The following is an 18,245-nucleotide window of genomic DNA, read 5'->3' as shown; positions in this document are numbered from 1 at the left end:
CGCTCAGCATAATACCCTCCAGTTCCATCCACAGTGATGTAATTGGTAAGTATTCATCCTTTCTGGCCGCTGAGTAATATTCTACTGTCTATATATAACACATCTTGTTTATCCATTCATCTGTCAATGGACATCTCGGCTCTTTCCACAGTTTGGCTATTATGGACATCGCTGCTATGAACATTGTGGTGCAGGTGCCCCTTCGGATCACCACATTTGTATCTTTGGGGTTAATAGCTAGTATAGCAATTACGGAATGGGAAAAGATATTTGCAAATGACATACCATAAACTCTTCTGAACATGGGAGTGCTTTTCCCTTTCGGCTGAATTGACCCAGCCATGGCTGGCCGGCCCTTCTGTCCTTAACACCTCCTTGTTAAACAGCCAACACCCATTGCTCCTCAACAAGCAAAGGAGAAAGAACTGAATGGAGCTCATATGGAGCAAAAATGGAAAAAAGAATAAAAACCAGGAGAGACTCTCCTGTGAAGTTATCAGACTGGTTTTCTAATGGGGGCAGGCAAAATGTCACTAGAGGTCATTTCCAAAGGTTGGTTCCAAAAAGTATTTTCAGAAGTATTAATAAATAATCCTCCAACAAGAGAAAAGGAAAGAAGAGAGAAAATAAAAACCACTGCACAATTATTACAGGCGAGGCACTGTACTTGGGAGTTTTCACATGTGATTTCATTTTAATCTCACAAAAAGAATTCTAGGACAGAAAATTTTACCCCTAGTTTTTTAAATGAGAAATCAAGAAAAGCTAAATTACTTTGTCCAGGTCATACAGCCATTCTTTTTATCTTGCTCCAAAACCCACGTTCCATTTAGTATTTGGTTCCTGCCAGGCGCATAAAGGAAGCTTAGAACACAGCAGCTTCAAAAGCAAAAACGATATCCCTGGGGAACACAACACGCTGCCTTCCGGTGATACTTTAAAATCATGTTCCAGGGATGTCTAAAAACTAATATTATAAAGTAAAATGCAGGTTTTGTGGCTGAAGAGGCAAGACCTGATTTTGTGAATCTAAGTTTAAACTCAGCTCTGAATGTCTTTACCTTGAGCTACCAATCATGCCATGCTTTAGGCCTTTTGAAGCAACAAATAATAAGGGATCAAAAGATCAAATTCAAACATCTAAGGTTGGATTCATGCATTTTTCAAAACGGGAGCAGGTTTCACAGTTTGGGGCACACAGCAGCAATCTAAGAAAATAAGATCTGAAGACAGCCAAACACCAGCAACCTCATAGGATAAATTATGGTAGCCACAAAGAGTCGTGAATGGAGCCCTTAGTTTCCCCACAGTAATTTCAAGGACATCAGTGAAAATCTCTTTGACTAGGATGAAGAAGAAATGAGTTATATACAACACACATATGAAATACCATCTGTGTAATTAATGAATTGCACTGCACGATTTTTACACTTTGGGAAGCATATTACACAGATGTAACCTTTATGGTTGATTAAATAGGATGTTTAGGTCTTATTGCAGAAAAATTGTCAGAAATATCCTACCACCCCCATTTTCTCTTACTTTTTATTTTGAAATAATTATAGATTCACAGGAAGATACAAAAAAATATTTTTTCCATGCACCTTTCACCCAGCCTCCCCTAGTGTAAACATCTTTCATAGCTATAATATCAAAATCAGGAACAGACTATTCAGATTTTACTGGCTTCACATGTACTCGTGTGTGTGTGTGTGTGTGTGTGTGTGTGTGTTTCTATGCAGTTTTATCACATGTGCATCTTTGTGTAACCAATAAACATTCAGAACTGTATTATCACAACAAAGCCCTCTCAGGCTATTCATTTTTTAGTACACTCACTCCACTTGTAGCCTCCATCCCTAAGCCTGGACGACCACTAATCAGCTCTCCATCTGCAAAATTTTGTTACTCAAGAACGTTATATAAATGGAATCATACAGTATGCAGCCTTTTGAGATTGGCTCTTTTCTTTTTTTTTTTATTAAAGATTTTATTTATTTATTTGACAGAGAGACAGCCAGCGAGAGAGGGAATATAAGCAGGGGGAGTGGGAGAGGAAGAAGCAGGCTCCTAGTGGAGAAGCCTGATGTGGGGCTCGATCCCAGAGCACTGGGATCACGCCCTGAGCCCAAGGCAGCCGCTTAACGGCTGCGCCACCCAGGCGCCCCTGGCTCTTTTCTTTCAGAATAATTGTTTTGACATCCAACCAAGAAGTTCTTGCATGGATCAATCGCTTATTCCTTTTTACTGCAGAGTAGTATTCCATGGTACGGTTACATCAGTTTGTTTAACCATTCACGCACTGAAGAACATGGGGGTTGCATCCAGTTTTTGCCTATCATGATTAAAGCTGCTGTGAACATTTGTGTACGAAGTTTTGAGGTCACACTGTTTTCATTTTACTGGAATTGCCCAAGGGGAGCAATTGCTAGGTTATATGGTAAGTGTATATTTAGTTCTATAAACCATTATACTCATGTTCAGAGTAGCTGAATCGTTTGATATTTTTACCAGCAATATGTGAGACATTTTCTACATCTTCACCAGCATTTGGTGTTAATCGTCCTATTTTTTCTTTAGCCATTTTGATAGGTGAGTCATAATGTCTCGCTGTGGTTTTGATTTGCATTTTCCTAATGGCTAATGATGTTGAGTATCTTTTCATGTGCTTTCTTGCCATCTGTGTATGCAATATGGTGAAACACCTCCTCATATCTATTTCCCATTTTCTAATTAGATTTTTTTGTTCTCTTTACAAGACCTCCCCAAAGCAAAAATATTTACTGAAGTTTAATCTATCAATTTTTCCATTTTGTGGACAGTGCTTTTGCTGTCAAATCTAAAAAACTCTTTGCCCAGCCCTAGGTCCCACAGATTTTCTCCTATATGCTTTTTATACCTGTTTTATAGTTCTGTGTTTCACATTTCAGTCCATGATCAATTTTGAACTAATTTTTGTATAACACATGAGGTTTAGATCATGTTCATTTTTTTGCCTGTGTGTGTCTAATTCTTTCTGCACCAGATGTTGAAAGGGTCAGTCTTCTTCCATTGAACTGCCTTGGCACCTTTGTCAAAAGTCAGTTGTGCATTTTGTATGAGTCTATTTCTGGGCTTTCTGTTCTGCTCCATTGATGTATACATCTATCCCTCTGCGGATACCACATTGTCTTTATTACTGCAGCTACATTATAAGTCTTGAAAATGGGTAGACTGATTTTCCCCCTTCATTCTTGTTTTTCAAAATTGGTTATTCTAGGTCTTTTGCTTTTTTATATAAATTTTGGAATAAGCTTGTTTATGTCCACAAAGTACCCCTATTGAGCATGCCCCTTTTTATATCATTTTAAAAATTGTTTATATGGGAAAATCAGGCTTGATGCACACATCACCTAGGAGACTCTCCCCTGCAGGATGAAGCCTGCCTATGTTTGCCAATTACACTTTTAGAAAGCATTTGTCAAAGAGCAGTCCAAGGACTAAGGCTATCCCTTGGGGGTCGGGGGTGGTGGGACCATAAAAATGCAGATTCCTACAGCCCATCTTTTGTTCTTACCTGCCACCTCCTTTACCTAGGCTCTTTTCTAGATGGCTTGAGCTGAACCTCATTTGCGTGGGATGATTTTAGGACTGTGTGGCCGCAAAAAAGGTGTCTGATTAAACAGCCCAAACGTATTTGCAGAGTCTTCTGGGAGGCTGTGTGTGGCCCCCCTTTGATCTCTTGCCACAAAAACTGAGGGAGGTCTTCGAAATCTTTGAAACATGGGTAGATAAGGGCATTAAAGAGAAAAAATTCAGCCTCTCTAAAACCAGGACAAAATTGAAAAAGACCTTCACCTATAGGCAGAAGCTATAGAAGAGACTGCCAAATACCTGACAAGAAAAGCAGTCACTGATGGGCATGATCATACTTGAAGAGGGCTGAGGAGAAATCACCACCAACAGAGAAGCCCGCGCATCATCCAACATGGAGGTTCAAGGAGAGGCGCTGAATGGGAGCTCTGTACTATCAATCACCTGTACTTCCTTAACCCGAAAACCGTGGATTTCTGGGTTTTAGCCTGTCGACAAAGGCTTATCTTTTAAAATGTATTTCTTTTGTTAGTAGTATTTGTTAAAAAGAAGAAAAATACTGAACACCTAGCAGGTAGTGGTGTGTTGTTAATGTTTAATAACCAGCTTTACAAAAGAGGGAAGCCCTGATTTTGTACGGTGTTCCAGTTTCCAAGGTGTAAATACTCCCACCATGGTCAATTTCAAACTACCATGATGTTCCTGAACAAAGAGTTGGGAAGATAAGCACTCCCACACACCACTGTGTACAGAACTACATATTTTAACATTGGAGGCCGTTGGGTCTATGAAGCTTCTTCTCTTCCTAAAAGCAGACCAAGAACATTTGGCTAGAGTTTAGGGCATTTCACTGGCATCAGAGGTTATGCTGTTTATTTTATATACCTAGATAAATAACTTAAGAACTCCAACAGTCACATCTTTTCAGTTATGACTGAATCATATCTGGCCTTCCTCCTAAGCCTTCTCCTGTACACAAACTCAGAATTTAACCAGAACATTAATTCCAGTGGCTTCCAAGCCTGTTGAACATCAGAACCACATGGGGGCTAATTAAGAATACAAATGCCCAGTGGAAACAACCTAAATGTCCATTTCTGGGTGAATGGCTAGCAAAAGATGCTATACACCACAATGAAAGCCTCAAAACGGAATGGAATTATGACACATGCTACAACATGAATGAACCTTGAAGATACTATGTTAGGTGAAATAGGCCAGTTCCAAAAGGACAAATGTGGTATGATTCCACTTTTACAAGTTACCTGGAAGAGGCAAATTCACAGAGACAGAAAGTAGAATAGAGGTTACCGGGGGCCGAGAAGGGAGAACAGGGAGTTATTGTTTGGTGGGGATGAGTTTTAGCTTGGGATGATGAAAAAGTTCTTGAAATGGACAGTGGTGATGGTTGCACAACAATGCAAACACAGAACTATACATTTTAAAATGGCCATTATGAGATATATGTATATATATACACATACACACACATATATATTACCACAGGGTTCAGAACCTCTGTGTTTTGGGGCGCCTGGGTGGCACAGCGGTTAAGTGTCTGCCTTCGGCTCAGGGCGTGATCCCGGTGTTGTGGGATCGAGCCCCACATCAGGCTCCTCTGCTATGAGCCTGCTTCTTCCTCTCCCACTCCCCCTGCTTGTGTTTCCTCTCGCTGGCTGTCTCTATCTCTGTCAAATAAATAAATAAAATCTTAAAAAAAAAAAAAAAAAGAACCTCTGTGTTTTACAGAAGACAAAACCAAGGCCCAGAAAGAGGTGGCGTGGCGAAGGTCAAGTAACTAGAAGTGACAGAGCTGGGAACCGGCTCTGCATCTAACTCCAAGCCTGGACCTCTTTCACTTCATTCTTCAAATGACTGAGAATTTCTATGCCTATCCTCTAATCCTCAGAGCACAGAATTTCCTTGTCTAGATGCCTGAAAATATTACCCTGGCTTTTCCATTTAGCTCCTCAATGTAGCCTTGCCTCTGGAGGTTTCAAGCTATTACCCTTGCATTCGTGGCCTCATAGAGGTGGCTATACCACAGTCCCCAGAACCTGAAACATCAAAAACTCAAAGTGCATTTTTAAATCTGATCCCTCCGTCTGCCCCAGGTATGGCTCAGAGAATGCCCAGACATTCTCAGGTAGTCAGAGGGCTGCCTCATGTGGTAAACATCAGCTGGTCAATGCCCAAGCATGTCTGCAGATAAACATCTTGAGCTCTTTAACCACCAAGCTACTAGAAACATAATTAGCTGGCTCCAATGTTAATAAGCTCATCTGAGTGAAGGATGCAGTCCAGTTCCTGGATGTACCAATGTACTTCGTTCACCTTCATTATCATCAGTACTACTAATGTCAGCCTCTCCAGCAGACAGATTTCTAAGGCAAATACACATTAGCTCTCAAGATGAGATTCCTCTCAAAAAGAGAACCTAGAATATTTGACCTTAAAAGAAAAAGAAAGTGCCAATTTTTTTCTAAAGATAAGGAGAGCAGTCTCTGATCAAAGCCCAATAAGAATGGTTATAATTGCAGCATGGTGATCATTTTTAAAATAAGAAATAAATGCATGTACATTCATGCAACTTCATAAACAGATATATGTCACACATACAGACATACTTTCAATTTTGCAGTTGCCAAACTTAAGCAGCAAATCAAAGAGAACCTAGACAGGGATTGGGGGCTTCTGCGTCAAGTCATTTCTTTCCTGTAGTTTCTAATGATGCACCCCAACTTTCCACACAGAACCCCTCACTTTATTTTTTTTTCTTGGTGTGACAGCCTACATGAAGCAATGCCATTAGAAGCCTCAGAGGAGATCAGAGTGTTTTGATTCCAAGACATTTTCAGATGATAAGCATCATTATGATTTCATTCCTATATTGAAATATAAGACAGGAGAGAGGGAAAATCATCTTCAAATGCAGAGAGGTTTTACTCTTCATGGCGGGCAAGTTACAAGCAGTCACAGAACAGTTTTAAGAGCAGCTGCAGAAAACTCAAAGCCAAATTAGAGGTGTGTTCTACAGGCTGTGATAAAAGGAAGCAGATAATCATATCAAGTTGATGGTAACTGGGAAATCTGAAGTCATCATTGCATAGTATTATTGGATAACTTTGCACAAGACAAGGAAAGAGCTACCAAAAATTGAGGTTATCACCAAGTCTGTTAACACTGAAATACACCACAGTCATTTCCACATAAACATACACAGCAGTGTTGGTGATTTTAAGGATTTTTTTTAACATATATGGAACTCAGTGAAGAAACAGTAACGTATCAGGAATCTAGGACTGGTTTATAAACATTCAGCCATTTTTCATTCCTGCTTATACATTGTTATTCTCTCCTTCTAATTCTTACTCTTTTTTAAGCCACGCAGAATCCCAAAAGGACTTAAGATGTGTTAAGACACATATGGCTCAATAGCAATACACTAAATATACAGTTGACTTTATGAGTACAACTAGGGAAGACTGAAATTTGGTCCAAATTTCCCTATCTTCCTCCTACACCCCTTTATCCAGCATATATTCAGTAGGCCACCACTGTGTGCCAGGCACAGTGATCACAGCCGAGACTACTATAGTCACTGCCCTCACAAAGTCACTGCCCTCACAGAGCCTCCAGTTTAGTGGGCATTACAGAAAATCAAAATATTAAATCACAATTGTGCCTCGTCTTAAGAAGGAGGGAGACTTAATTTTATGGCAAGTGGCTGTGGAGTCAAGGAAATGATGCCTAAAGTGAGTGAAGAAGGGGTACAGGTTAACTAGATGACATCAGATGGAAAAGCAGCCCATGCAGAGGAAACAGAACATGCAAAGCCCCATGGCAGGAAGTGGGCCCAGAACACAGGGAAATGATAGAAGGTCTTCTATCTGGAGAAATCCAGAACAAGAGAAGGACAGAGGATAGGCAGGAGCCAGACCCTGCAGGGCTTGGTGGCCACCAGACCAGAGAAGGAGAGAGAACAGCCAAGAGTCAGCATTTGCTAGCACTTAGAGTCTGCAGTGCAATCTGTAGGCTATCTTCTAGCTGTAATTACCATCTCCGTAGATGCTTCTACTTGCCATGCATCTCAGAACTCCTCTGAGTATGGGTGGTAGAATTCTGAGACGGACCCCAAGATTTCTACTCCTGATATATCCACCTGTGTAATCCCCTGCCCTTGACTGTGGGCAAGACCTGTGAATGTGATGAATGGCACTCCCATGATTAGGTTATCTCGCTTAGCAAAGATAAAGATATTTTGCAGGTGTAATTAACATTGTTAATCAGTGTGACTTTGAGTTATTAAAAAGGGAGATTATCTTGAGTGGGCATGACCTAATATGTGAGCATTTAAAAGGGTCTATAGGTCAGAGAGATGCTCTCTGGCTGGCCTGGAAGAAGCAAGCCATTCTATAGCTACAAAGGACTAAATTCTACTAACAGCAACATGAGCTTAGAAGATGAGCCTCAGATGAGACCCCAGCCCTGGCTGACCATGAATGCAGCTCTGAGATCCAAATAAGCTGTGTCCAGAAGCCTAACCCATGGAAAGAATAAGATAATAAATGAGTGTTATTTTAGGCCACCATATTTGTCATTACTTGTTATGTAACAATAGAAACTTAATAGACTTAGACCAATAGAAACTTAGAGTGCATCAGCAGCTGAATGGTGAGAACACCTGTGTTCTAATACAGCTGTTAGGCCAATACCTGATTGAAGCACTCTGCATTGATACAAAAGGGAGACCAGGTCCACCAGCCTCCTCCACCACAGTGAAATCATCCTCAACTTGCCCACTTTAGGAAAGTGAAAACTGATGCATGCAAGCTAGCAGCAAGCCTTGGAAATCTAATCTTCTAACTTAAAGGCAACCACAAACTCTTCACTTAAACTGCCTTCCAAAAATCTTACAGAATTTAAAAAACAGAGGCCCTAAATAAATGGGTTGGGACAAATCTGACAGGGAAAGCTGATCTCTGTTTTATGTTTTCTTACTAGTTTTAACAACTAAAACAGATTTTAGTAAAGTATGATTTTAACGTTAACAAGATTTTTTTTAAACAAATAGGGTCATTTTTACTTAAATGCCAAAATAGCCTGGTTTATATTATGGAAAACCAATCTATGAAATATAACATTTTATACATCTTTTTTCAGTTAGAGAAAAAGAGGGGGAAAAAATAGAGCCCTCTAGTTCTTTGTTTTGTTATGTTTTTTTTTTCTTGTCTTTAAAAACCTATAAACAACCCCCACTCAAATTTCTGGAGCTGAGTAGATAAAATTAATTACACTGCATAAGTTAAAATATGTATGTGGGCATTCCATTAATCTCACAACTTTCACCAAGAAACATATCAGAAATTCTCCTAAGCTCAAAATCCTGGTAAAAATAACAGTGACCCTGCAATGGAGTAGCTCAATGGAGGACTGTTTTTCAAAGCAATGCAATTTCTCGGGATGTTTTAAGTGATATGTTAGAGTCTCAGCATTAAAACTGCTAGAAGTAAAGCTAATGGATACTTGCGTTTGGTTGAAAATGAAACACACACACACACACACACACACACGTGTGCAGAGGCTGGCTCTGGAAGGAGCCCTAAGAATCTGGTAAATGGTTATCTCCAGGAAAGGGTACCAGCTGGTCAGAGTGAAGAGGGGGAGAAAGCCTTACTGTGACCATAGATGCTTTGCGTAGTTTTAATTGTATGAATCCATTCTCCATTAAAAATATTTTAGGAAAGCATGCACATACATACTCACAAAAGACTAAAGCTCATCTAAATTGTCTCGTGGGGGCACTGCTCAGTATAAACAGTCATGGATACTAAGGAGGAAAAAACGCTAGGTTAGGGGTTCCCAAAACTGTCAGTTAGTAAGAAAAGCCACCGCCTCCTAAGCCACATGTTGTTTTCAATCACCTCCACAAAACTCCTCTGCCCACATATTTCCTCTGAAATTGCAGGCCCACCCAGGTTATAAAAGCCCATGGAGAGAGAAGGGGTGTGGCAAGGCAAAGAAAAAACTGAGCCCGGTATGGCTCTCTCTCCTCTATTTCTGAAGCCCTCCTGATTCTCCAGATCTCTCCTGCCTCCTTTTAATCTCACAGGCAGTGTGATACCAGGAATAACGAAGCATTGGGAGTCTAAGTCCCCTCCCCCACCTCTCAGCAACTGTGGGATCTTCACCATCACTTCATATCCCTAAGCTTCAGTTTCCCCATCTGTTAAATCAGAATAATAATAACCACTCCCTCAGGGCTAAATATAAAAATATCTATAAAAACCTAAAGATTGGGATTTGTCATTCCTTCCAAAATCTTCTCTAACTGAAGTTCACAGTATAGTTTAAATGACCATCTGAGCATTAACCAGAGGACAGCTTGTTCCTTATTTGGGATGTGAAAGCTGGGGCAAATTGCATCTGGGCAAATCATATATAATCATTACCAAAGAATTTGGTCCTGTCTAAAAGAAAGGAAAACAGAGATTGAGGAAAGAACCACTCTTTTGTTTGGGCAACAATCAATGCTCCCTTAGGACTGCCAAAAGAACTTTGGTTAAAAGCAAACAACCAGATTTGCACATGGCTAACAGCCTTTCCATCTTAAAATGTTTAAACAATAGGACAATTTACTCTGTCAACATAGGGAGTGTGACTATTTTTAAATAAGTTTTTTTTTTTTAAATGTTCATTCCTATTATATGGTAAGTGGCTGCCTCCCTCCTTACAACTACAAAGCAGTATTGTAAAAGGCACGGTCATCTTCCAGGTCACTCGCCAAACAACACTGAGAAGAGGCCTTTATTCATGATCTTGAACTGTATAAAGGCAGCCTGTAGCTAATAATGTTCAATCTTTTACCATTATTCACAGTTCCCTTTTACTTTGGTCAGTAATTTGTCTATATAAATGAGCCCAATCCCTTTACAATTCTCCATGCATGCTGTGCTCTCCGATCTTAATTTATCAGAGCCCAGAATGGTTGGCCTGATTTTAGAAATTAGCATGCAAATATTTACATTTTGCCTCTTTCCTTTCATTTCATGAAACATCATAGGATATTTTTTAAATCAAATATAAAAGTTTAACTATTAAAAAAAATGCAACCCATGGGATCACGACCCATAGAAAAATAAGATAAAGCACAGAGAAATCAAAGATGAGAGAAGATTGTGGAAAATAAATCCCACTTGACAAATGAAAGACTATTCTCTTATATCCTTCATCAAAGTATTGCAGACAATTAATATTTCATGTTCTATATGAAGAAAGAGGATGGAATTTGACCCACAAATGTTGGAAACACACCTTATTCATTTATGATCCTCTAATAACAAACATATATTCAGATAACAAATACATTATTGTTCATGAAAGAACCCCAAATTAAAGGGTGAGTCTAAGTCCAAGTGAATACAGAAAAGCTGCCAAAACTGTATTTGTCTCTCAATGATCTCATCTGTTTTCATCAAACAATATTGAGTTTTTTCAAATTAGATTAATCTTTGCCCTCTTGTTAGGCTAGTTGGATGAAATTTACAACCCCTTTAACATAAAATAATCTCAGAAGTACACTGAAATACCTGCTTAAGAAGAACGAGTTATAATTCACTTACTTTTCTGTTTTAAGGAATATTTTGACTTCGTAACAGTTAAAAACAATTTGATAAGCACTGCCATCCCATGAATTTCTGGCATATAGATCAGTAAATACTTGTTGAATAAATGAATGAACAAATGAATGAAACATATAAGCAATCTGATTAAAGCAAACAGGATCACAAATGCACGCATGCATACAACCTCTCTAAGAATTCTTCTGAAAATATGAATTTTCATATTTCTGTCCGGAAGCAGATCTATCCTATGACTTCCTTTTCAACATCAACATCTTTTTCAGAGGAAAATAAGTCAAAGTCATGATAGGATTCTATTACGTTTTTATCTGCTCCCTTCTCCCTCCCCCAAACAATCAACGAATCGACAAAAACTTATTCCAGATTTGCTTTAATTCAGTAGGTCTAAAGGAAAGCCCAGAAACTGGCATTTTGTCAAGTTCTCTAAATGATGATGAGTGGCAAACAACGTCTAAGAACTATTTCATGTCTTTCTGTGTACCATGACCTTCACTTGGGAGCTTTCCCTTGAACAGCCTCTTTGGATGTAATTAACTCCTTGCTCATGCAAGTGAGCCACCCCTTCTGGAAAGCCTTCCCTGGAACACTCTTCAGTCCCTTGCACACAGGTGGTCCTCCTTCTCTTCGCTCTGGCACACCTTCCTAGAGAACTTCCCACTGGATACTATTCCTCTGTCCCTCAATAGAGCAAGCTTCTTGAGGTCATGGACGCTCTCTGGCTGAGCAATGGGTTACTAACACCTCGGCAAATGAATGACTTAACTTCTCTGGGCCCTTAGTTACTTCATATGTAAAATGAGAAAGATAGAAATGACTTCACCATCATGAGCACTAAGTGGTGAATGTAAACCGACTAACCCAGTATCCTGCATTGTGGGAAAACAAGTCCCTCTGGGGCTACTACTCTGAAGATAATAGCGAGGCTAAGGTCTGAAAGCCCATCTTCAATTCACACCTCATTACCCACAGGGTGTCAAGGGCACTAACTGGAAAGGCAAAGCCCACGGCTCTTACAAGCCTCAGAGTCAGAGCTCTTGGGAGATACAAGCAGGTTCCACTTTTAATCACACTGGAAGGTGGGCCATGTAGAAAAGACTGTGTGTTCCTGTAGGAACAATGTTGTCAGGAATGTGTGCTCCTCATCAGACGCCTGGCCTCAAACAAGGAATAGGAATATGTCGTAAAGACCCTTAAAGGATGGGCATGGTCCCATAAAGACCAAGATCCAATAAATATAAACATCTGTAATTATTTAAAGGAATGAAATTAGGCCCCACATAATCATAAATAAGCTATGAACACTAATTACAGAAGTGGCCAAAGATATGACGGCGCACATAGAATAAAACACGGGCATAAACATAGACATTGCATCATACGGGATTTTTATGTGGCCCAAACTTCTTTAAGAGACAGTCCAAGAAGAAATGAGCTGATAATATGCCTTCTCCTCTCCATACTTTCCACATATTAGAAGTATCAAAACAAACAAAAAGTAATAACCTCAGAATACTTTCAAATGCTTCAAACGCAGAGCACGTTTGATGATTAGGATGACAAAGACACCAATGAGGGTACTTCTCGTTGAAAGATCATTCTTAGAAATAGGAAGCAAGGAAAATATTTCCCCCTTTCTTTATCTAGCCTCTATTCTAAATTTAGTGGATTCCAAACTGTAGTTTGCCAGCATTGGGCCAAATTCTGTGAAAACAGTATCATTCGAGTCTTAACTTGCTGACAACTGTCAGTGCTTTTCTAGAATACATTGAAAAGCACGAAAGCAATTGATAGCCCTCAGCTAGCTTCTTTAAAAGGCACTTGCTACCATTTCTCACCAAACCACAGAAAGGAAAAGGAAAATATCCCCTGTATTTTGGGGGAAGTCAAGAACAGGGAGGAAGTGGGTAAGGGTATCAGTATAGCAGTCTAAAATGAGGAATCGGCAGGAGGGGCAGGAGCACGATTTTAAGGTGAAGGAGCCAACAAAGGTTGCCATGTGGTAGTGTTACACTATACTCTCTCTCCTCCCGCCCAACACCTTTCAGTAAGAAAGGGCCTAAAAACTGTGAGGGGAATAGAAAAGGAGACTAATATTGCCTTTTTTGGAGCCCACCGAGTAATGGTCTTTTCAACTGAACATGTGCATCCTTTCCCCATGGCACATCAAATTCCGGGTTTCCATCCTTAAGAAACATACACATGTGTGCACAACAGCCATGGCAAGCTGGTTCCCTTCCTAGCAAAAAAACGAAAATCTAAACATCTATCAGGGGAGAGATGTTACATAAATTACTGTACATGTATGCTATGGGATCTACAACAGTTAAAAAGCATGAACTGGCACGGGAAAATTCCTAAGTCTTACTATTGTTGAAATAATTTTAAAAAGCAAACTGTAAAAGGTTATATTACATTTAATTCCATTTATGTAAAAATAAAACCACACACACAAAATTTCGTATATATGTATATGCATATATGTGTGAATAAATACATAATAAACTGAAAAAGGTCTGGGAAAGACCCAATAAATTGATAAGAGTTGTTATTTCTGAGATGAGTGGATTTTTGTAGTTCAAATAGGCCTTTGTTTCCCTTTTTAAAAAATTTTTTGGTATGATAATGTAGCAGGTATAGAACTGAAGTTAAAATTATATAATTATGCTAGAAAGGGAAAGAGGAAGAGAGAAAAATCCCAACAAATGATGGGAGGTGGGTAACCAGTTCTCGGGGATCAAGTTCTCCCCCATTTATTACACAGTTGAATAACTGGGAACAAGTTTTGATATACATTCACCAGCACTTCAACATTTGAGCTCTATTTTCTTGCTCATTATCTATTTTACTTTATCTCTTACACCATCATTGTACTAATATGCAATTTACAAATAAGAGGAGTACACAGAGTCAGAAAATCATGACGGCCTCACTACTACAGAAGGCAAAGAGATTTTCCACCTTGAAGATGTGTTGATCAGAGTAGATATCAACCAACAGCCTGTAAATATGTGGTTCTCATTCCCTCATCAAGAAGGCCCACCCTCTGTCTTCCTGTCCTTTCTTCATCTGGTAGCAGCTGTTCTGAAGCCTCAGCCCCCAGTGGAGGCCTGGAAATGTAGACTCAGGGACCCAGACCCAGGGCTTCCAATACAGCAGGCCTGAAATTCTAAAATGGTGAGACCATGCTCTGTGCCCCATCTCCATCATTTTCTAGCTCTGGAACCTTGGGAAAGTCACTAAGCCTCTCAGTGCTACCATTTTTTCATTTGCAAAATGGGGCTATGATAGTACCTACCTCACTAAGCTGTGGGGACTTCATGCCTGGCTCTGAGTAAGGATTACCTGTAGTAGCTGGTGCTATCTTGATGAAGAAGATGATGATCTCAGTTACTATTACTATTAGGGGGCAAGGCCCAGGAATCTACATTTAACAGGTGATTCTGTAGTCCACTGCATTTTGAGAATCACTGCTTACACACATGATTCCCTCAGGTAAGAGAAAGGACAGACAAAAAACAAGACTCAAGGGGAAGTCATTTCACTACTGGTCACCCAGTTAGCAATGCTGGATTTCACCTTCCTGCATGCCTGCTGGTGGTAGAAAGGCTCTTCCAGAAGGGCTGTCTCTGCTGGGAAGCCTGGTAGGTTCACACCCTCCACCCATCCCACCAGGTCAGATACATGCTATGCTCACTTCTCCAACAGGCCTGACCACACTGTGGCCTAATGTGGCTGGTGAGCAACTTTAGAATAAGCCTTAGGTGGTCCCCCTGAATGTAAATGCCCTTCAAAATACGGATGAATTAAGTCCATCAGCTCTCTGCTCACCGTGTGTTAACTCATCTAAAACCAGAGGCTCCATTTCTTTGCTAAGGAAAATTAATTGCATATTATTCCCTGATCTGACCAAAATTATCTGGCCCTGAGACAATCTTGCCTTAACATCATTCTGCTCTAAAATACAATATTATCAACAAACTTCTCATTAGTATGATTCCTTCCTCAGTCACCCTCCTTGAATCAGAAAAGTCAAAACCCCCCGTGTTGGCATGGAGGACGCTGTCTGGAAAAGGACTTATGAGAAACACAGCTACTGTCTTAGAATTTCTGCTACACACTAAGGGTTTGTTGTTGTTATTATTGTTGTTCCCCCTGTATGAACAAAGGTCACAAAAGGGTTAAGGAGAGGTCCATCCAGATTCCTTTGGAAACCAAATCCAGAGTGGTCTGTGGGTTAACACTAACATCTTCTCTCTACCCAGGTAATGCTCCTCTTGATTCTCTCTTTCCAGTCCTTACTTCACTGTATCTGCTCTTTGGTGTCAGCTGTTTGTCTTTAACCTTGTCCAATACTAAAATCCAAGACACAATCTTGATGCCCAAATGATCCAGTGAGAATGATCAAGTGAATGGTGACACGTTTCCACAACAGAATCATATGTACCCATCAAGGGCCATATTTCCAAATAAGTTGAAAAGATATTATGTCTTGAGGTTAAGTGGAAAAAATTTTTTTAAATAATACAACATAAGTTCTAAGATATTAGCTACATAAACACTTTTACACAGGAAAAAAAACAGAAAGAAATATACTAAATATTAACAATTGTAACTTCCGCGTGGTGGGATTATGAGTAAATTTATTTTCTGCTTTCCCACAGTTCAGACTATTTTTCAAAGCTTCTTCTATGAGCATATGCTACTATTCTGATCAGAAAAACATAAACAAACCAGTAGCTAAGAACAAATGCAATTGTGTCTCTTAAAATCCATGAGACAAACACTGCGTAATGGAGTAGAAATAAAGAAAATGAAGTAGGTAACTCTAACATCGACCACCAGAGCTTGAGAAGTCTGATGCATTCATGAGTCTCTGTCATGGAGGACCACCTCAGGGCAGGTTGGGGATTTTGACCTCTCCCAAAAGCCTGACACCACTATCAGAAAGAGATCTCAGGACACTGAATTCGCTGGTCTATTCTTGGGCCCAGTTTAATCTGAGGAAGCTTCTCTTCTTAAGCTCAAGAAAAACCACTCAGGAAATGGATGTGTCTTGGGTGCCTCTTTCCCTTGGAAGGTTAGGATGATCAGAGGGAAGAATGATGATGCAGGAAACAGCAGGACAAGCAGGAAAGACAGTGACATGCTACAGCAACAGAAAGTTCCCTTCCGTACCACCACAGTTAAGGGAGAAACGAACCAAAAGCCATGGGCATGGTGCTTCCATTCTGTGGTATCCAACTGGCCTCTCACTGGCAAGGCAGCCTTGCTAATCACCGAAAGATGAAAATGGCAAATGAGCAGTTTAAAAAGGAAAGAATGAAAAGAGGAGCTTCTTTAAGGTGAAACAACAGTAACTTGGACACACATTGGCTTGCTAATGTGTTTTCGCTGGAATCACTTTACCTGACCATCTGCTTGGGAGAGTCCTGACAAATGACCATTTCAGGCCTTGCACTGATAGCTCTCAGAAGTCACATGGCTAAAACATACAACTCCCAACTCATAGGAAGGGGGTATAGGTAAATGGTTGATTGAGAAGGCTCTGAAAAAAATATCATCTACCCTACTGGTCCCTGCTCCGAAAGACTTCAGAAGGTATGTCTTTTATAGTCAAGCCCAACAAGTATTTAAAGAGCACCTACTATACTTACATTAACTGAGAAATACTTGCACGCTGTGTAAGAAATGCTTAGCACTGTGCTAAGTACTTTGAACAGACCTTCCCATTCAATTCCCTCCAACACAATTATCATCCCCAACTTATAGGAGGGAACTGGGGACACAGAGATTCCAAGTGGAATCTCTCCAGTGGAAATGGTGTATGCTTTTTCCTGTGCTGATGCAGTAAATTACCACAAGCTTGGTGGCTTAAAACAACAGACATTTATTCTCTCATAACTCTGGAGACCAGGAGCCCCAAATCAGGGGGTTGGCAGGGCTACACTTCATCTGAAGGCTCTAGGGAAGGCCCCCTCCTTGCCTTCTCCCACCTCCTGGAGACTCCAGGTGCTCCTCGGCTTGTGGTGGCATAACTCTAATCTCTGTCTCTGTCGGGTTTTATTTTGCTTTTTTAGTGTTTAATTTTTTAATAAACAATCATTATAATTTACTACAATAACCAGAGTTATTCATAAGTAATTGGGCATTAATTCTTGAAATGTGGATTTTATGTAATAGTGTGTTTTGAAAAGTTCACAGGATCTTGGTTCAATATTGAGACTCGTGGGTTGTCATTACAAATGGGCTTTAGAATATTATTGGGATGACTAAGTCAGGGAGAGGAGTGGCACACACCAGAGACAGAATCAATGGTACTGTAATAGTATACTTGCATGGTGAGAGATGGTAGCTATACTTGTGATCACAGCATGACACATAGTTCGGCAAACCACAGCGCTGTACCCCTCAAACTAATGTAACTTCGTGAGTCAACCATAGTTCATTGAAAAAAACATTTTTTTTAAATGGGCTTTAGTCGACCTGGTATCTGTAGAGTTCTTTTGATGGTTCTTTAAACCTCCCCCCCCTCCAAAAAAAAAAAGTGTATATTCTTCTGAGGGATACAAATCTCCTGATACAAGGTCAAGCTCTACTTTAGTGGCTTCCTCATCCAGACTGCACACTAAATCTCTTGGGAGTGTTTTAAAAAAACATGCCCGGGGCGCCTGGGTGGCACAGCGGTTGGGCATCTGCCTTCGGCTCAGGGCATGATCCCGGCGTTATGGGATCGAGCCCCACATCAGGCTCCTCTGCTATGAGCCTGCTTCTTCCTCTCCCACTCCCCCTGTTTGTGTTCCCTCTCTCACTGGCTGTCTATCTCTGTCAAATAAATAAAAAAAATCTTTAAAAAAAAAAAAAAACAGATGCCAAGCCCCCTCCCCAGAACAACTGAATCGGAGTCCCAGGGAACAGAGCCCAGGTATTTATAGCTGCCTCTCTCAGAATAGGGTTGTTTGCTCTGTGTGTCTGTCTGTCTGTCTCCTCTTCTTAACGTGAAGACACTAGTCATATTGGATTGGGGGCCAC

At 40.2% G+C, this 18,245-nt stretch overlaps 1 protein-coding gene across 2 annotated transcripts in view; it reads right to left on the bottom strand.

The window, feature by feature from the left end:
- Window positions 1-18,245, bottom strand: part of BMPER (BMP binding endothelial regulator) — a 248,653-nt gene that overhangs the window by 199,357 nt on the left and 31,051 nt on the right. The window lies entirely within an intron of this gene.

This window comes from Ailuropoda melanoleuca, chromosome 1 (genome assembly GCF_002007445.2).
Source record: "Ailuropoda melanoleuca isolate Jingjing chromosome 1, ASM200744v2, whole genome shotgun sequence".
In the NCBI taxonomy this organism is placed as follows: Eukaryota; Metazoa; Chordata; class Mammalia; order Carnivora; family Ursidae; genus Ailuropoda; species Ailuropoda melanoleuca.
This window is presented reverse-complemented; position numbering and strand designations above follow the sequence as displayed.